Raw genomic sequence first — 5,363 nt, forward strand, 5'->3', positions numbered from 1 at the left:
GTTTTTGGGTGTGTATCTGTGTATTTAACCAAAGTCAGAGCCATTTCAGAGCCAGTAAATAAGATAGAAGAATTTGTCAGGCGAAACTTCATGCACTTTGCTCTTTATTAGCATTATGGTTAGAAAGCTAGTTGATGATGTAGACCCTGTCACATGGCATGCAACGATGAATGGCTGTCAGATGTGGATTTGCCGTGCTGCATTTGCTGTGCATCGACCCTGTTCACTGCACCACATGGGTAGTAAAGCAGACAGATGTCTGTGATGGCACTGCATATTATTCAGAAGCCATATTGTGCACACACTCTCTGTCTCACATACACACAAGCACACACGCAGACACACATGCAGACACACTTTTGACACCTACAGAACACAACTTTATCTGAAGCGGCAACCTGACACAAAGAACAAAAAAGCACATCGTCTGTAACCATGAAAAAATAGGTCCTTTTTATGTAGGAGTGAAGGTGAGAATTTTTAAAGAAAAGCTTTCCTAATGTCATTTCATGCCCAAGACTACAGAAGTATTTGGAGATTGCTTAAACTAAAAGGCAGCTGAGTATTCTTTCAAATTAAGGCACCTAATCGCACGCTTTTAAAGATGACCTTCTGTACAAAAGTGGAATCCCATGATGGAGGCTCAAAAATTGCATTCAACCTCAAAAATAAATAAATAAATAAATAAATAAATAAATAAATAAATAAATAAATAAATAAATAAATAAATACAAGGATTTTTATCCTGTTCAAGTTTGGGGTTCATAAGTTATAAAGCATACAGTACATCACATATACATATTAGATATGTAAGTCTTTATATGATCCATAATTTTTTTTTTTTTTTTTGCATGATAGCACCGACAACCTCACATCCTCAGAGCTCATATGCTGAACACATGTGCTTTGATCAAACTAAAAGGGAAATCTGTCAAAAAGACATACCGTACACATTATTGTGTATCAAAAGGTCATACGAACAAGATGTTCATCCGGTGTATCTCTTATAACAGTCTCATACTGACGTTTATCCTGAACAGATATTGAACGATTGAACTCGAGCCCAGATGTCATTTTTTTATGGCAAGTCACATCACAGTTATTAACCTGAATCCAGAGCTATCTGTATCCTGCTGCAGTACCTGTGTCCAATTCCGGTTATGTATGTAACAGTACCAGTGTACAGTTGTGGTAATGATGATGTCATCTGCCAAAAAAAAATAGTGTTAACTGTAAAACATTACCAACAGTAGCGACAGTGGAGGTCTGAGTAATCTGGTGAAATTTCTCTTAGTACATGATAGGATTATTCTCAGACACTGTTGGCACACAGCCTGACACAAAAGCGTTTCAAGTTCACGTTCTCAACTCATTTAACACCAATTCTGTGCTTAAATAACAGCCTGCACTTATTCCATCTCTAACCATACATCAACATAGGGGTCTGTGGACACTACTGTATTATGAATTATTTACATATCACGGTCTAATAAGGCGTAAATACTGTAAGGGTTTTCCTAAACGTTAAGTGTTCCAGGTGTCATAAAAGGGATCTGTTTGGAAAAGCTGTCATTCATCAAACATTTACATTTACATGCTATGCAGAAGGACAAACAAATCGCATTTCGCTTTTACTTAAGACAAATAAATTTAGTTAGGATACCCTAGACAGTATAAGTCGAATCGAATCAAACACAAAAAATCAAACTAAAGAAAACTGATAAAACAACAGTAAAGGAACACTATAGATGGTTAAAGTAACCTAAAGCAGCTTGTAGCCTACAAACACACCAGAATTATTTATCATAGCCAGCTGGTGCTTTATTGTACAGCTTTCTTAATTTTCAGTCTAAATAGATTAAGAAATGTTTTAATTGTTTTACTTTGTGTGATTTTTTTTTTTGTCTTACAGTGTTGTATTGGTGCGGGTAACACCGAAACAGTCGCTATCAGGTGCAGGCACCTGCTGTCTGAAGGGCAAAAAAAAGACACATGAAGGACATTAAGTCATTTTTCTCTTACCGAAGCACCCCAGAGGCACATTTCCTTTTGCCTAAAGGGCAATGCATCTCATTTCTTGCATAGGGAAGCCTGTAGGGAGGCCCATAGTGCACTACAACTCATTTTCTCCAGCCATTAGGACACTTTGTCATCTTTCTTTGGGAAATACATAGTAGAACTCTATAAGACATCATGTATTCTTTAGTCGAAAGGCACCCTTGATATCACTTCATCATGTTTTTTTCTATTTGAAGGCGAGCCATTAGAGCACTTCATCACATTTTCTCTACTGTAAGTGCACCCTGGAGGGCACTTTATCATGCTTTGTCTGTCATGCAGGCACCCTATAGGGCATTTATTAAGTTATGTGTATCTACTGGGATCCTAGAGGGCTCTTTCACAGCATTCTTTAGACCCTCAGGGCCCTGAGCTTGCTGTTGGTTTGTTTGCAGTGTTTGGACCATGCTGGATAGATGTCCTTGAACCAAAGCCAAAAAACAATTGAAAGAAACTGAATTAATAATATGACTGGGCCAATAATAGATAGATACGACTTCATTGTCATTGCATAGTACAGGTACAGAGCAGTGGAATGCCGTTTAGCATCTACCAGAAGTGCAAATAGTTGGGCAAAGGAACAAGTGCAGATAAATATGTCAATATATGTACAACAATAAATAAAACTATGGGAGGTCGTATGTGCATGTGACGGTGTCATCGGGCATCCCATCGCAGGGCACACACACACTCTCATTCACTCACACACTCACACACTACGGACAATATTTCCAGAGATGCCAATCAACCTACCATGCATGTCTTTGTACTGGGGGAGGAAACCCCTGAGGCACGGGGAGAACATGCAAACTCCACACACGGAGGCGGGAATCGAACCCCCAACCCTGGAGGTGTGAGGCAAACATGCTAACCACTAAGCCATCATGAGTGGAGTGGAGTGTATCATTGAGTGTACAAGAGTAGCCAAGAAATATACAGTGTATGTACAGAAAATATACATAAACAGATGTAAACTAGGGTAAGCAATGAATATAAAGTTATATACAATTACAATTGGTAGAAAAGATGTAACAGAATGTAAAAAAGTGGAGCAGAAGTGAAATGTGATTACAGATAGTGAAGTAAAAGTATTAGAGAGTCATCAGGATCCTGGCGGAGTAGTGTAGAGTTCAGTAAGTTGTGGTTGTGGTGAATAAACTGCCTCTGAACCTGCCGGTTCTGGTGCGGATGGTCCTTTATCACTTCCTGGATGGAAGGAGGTTGAACAGTTTGTGACTAGGGTGGAAGGAGTCCTTAATGATATTGTGTGCTCTATGCAGACATCTACTGTGGTGAAGGGAATTAATAACAGGAAGTTGTGTTCCAATTATGAGTTGGGCGATTTATATCACCCTTTGCAGAGATTTCTTTTCACACATTGTTTAGGTTAGGATAATAAGAGAGCATTCTGATAATAATTCTTTAATATTAATAGATAAATTGAAATAGTTTCAGAACACTAATGGACTATAGCAGGAGCTTTGAGTTGATACAGTGGTCTAAACCAGGGGTGTCCAATCTTATCAACTCCCAAAGGGCTGTGTGTGTGTGTGTGTGTGTGTGTGTGTGTGTGTGTGTGTGTGTGTGTGTGTGTGTGTGTGTGTGTGTGTGTGTGTGTGTGTGTGTGTGTGTGTGTGTGTGTGTGTGTGTGTGTGTGTGTGTGTGTGTTTGTGTGTGTGTGTCTGTATCTGTGTGCAGGTTTTCATTCCAATCAAACAGGAACCACACTGATTTCACATGTTTAATTAGCTCATCTTGGCATACACTAGACTCAGGTGTGGCTTCTGCTTGGTTGGAATGGAAACCTGCACTACACAAGCCTTTAATGGGTAAGACTGGATAACCCATAGGTCTGAACACCAGCACATGATTGGTGGAAGGCTTCACAGCTAAAATGCCTGGCAATGGTGTATATACAGTAACCATGTGCAGATAGGACACAGGTGTTGCTATATGTGCTCCAAAAAAATAAGGATATTAATTCACCATTTGTACTCAGCTACAGTCTAAAGCTTGTTCTGTTTTACCTGTAAACCGACAAAAAAAAAAAACCACATGCAAAAATATTTCAGCAGTGTTTCTTCTGTCACAAGAACATTGAAAAATGTTTCAGTGCCTCTCAAGACTCCTTCCACACACCATCCTCTGAGAAATCCTTCTGATTTGAAGATTTCACACTTCTTCATCTCATTTCAGTAACATTTCTATAAACCCAAACATCCAGCACAAATACTATATATATATAACTATATATCTTCTGTCTTTTGTTGTGTATTTTTTGACTCACGTAAGATGCAGAATCAGTGTTAAATCTGAAAACCATCACTGGAAAAAGAAAAAGACATTGTGAATAAACATCGTGTGTGAACGCTGAGCACGTTCGTGTGCTGAAATTAGCTGGTCAAAAATCCAGTGGTCTGTTCTGGGACCTGTGGTTTTTAAAAGAAAAATAAAAAATAAAAGAAGAACATATTTCTTAACCTCATTGTGCCTATGTAGCATTTGTGACACGACCACCGAAAATTCTTGTTTACATGAAAGAAAAACATCTTAGGAAGGAAAGCGAGTTTGTATAAATCCATCCGTCGTGCAACAGCCTGCTGAATCTGTGTACTTACCACAGAAAACAAAACCTACTTTATCAAGGAAACCTATTTTGTCAGATGGGGCGGTGTTGCATATTTGCCTAAATATAAACGTCAAAGTTTGTAATATTAAGCAGAGAACATGGTGACACATGGTGCCCTGGGTTATTCATCTCTCATATCTCATCTGCCAGCCTATAGACAATAGCTTCTTTATTTGGAGGGGGGTGTACTTCCGGTACCATATTAAGGAGTCATTTTTATTCAGACAGCTCTAATTCTGTCTGGATGTCTAGAGAAAGAGAAAGTGAGACAGCAGATAATGATGTTGCACTAAAGGTTATGTAACATGACCTCCTTCATTGGAGGCAAAAAAAAGATATCTTGTCTTAGATATTTTGCATGATCTTTTACAAATAGTGTCAAGAACTGTTAAGAATTCGCTCTTCTACCATTCCGGATCATGAGACTAAAACTAATCAGTGGAACCTTCAGGAATCTGGTGCTGTGACATGTGATCACGTTTGAAAACACAGAGGTCTTTGGCCCTCGAGGGAAATCCCGTCTGCATTCTTACAACACTTACCACATGTTCGCAGGCCGAAGATGTCAGCAACGTCCTTCGGCCCATTTCAGTCCGAGATTAGTAAATAGGTGCTATAATTAACACCAATAACACCAAACCCATTCATTTGCTTTAATCACATTCAGTCAGTGCAC

The sequence above is a fragment of the Tachysurus fulvidraco genome, chromosome 8, assembly GCF_022655615.1.
Source record: "Tachysurus fulvidraco isolate hzauxx_2018 chromosome 8, HZAU_PFXX_2.0, whole genome shotgun sequence".
In the NCBI taxonomy this organism is placed as follows: domain Eukaryota; kingdom Metazoa; phylum Chordata; class Actinopteri; order Siluriformes; family Bagridae; genus Tachysurus; species Tachysurus fulvidraco.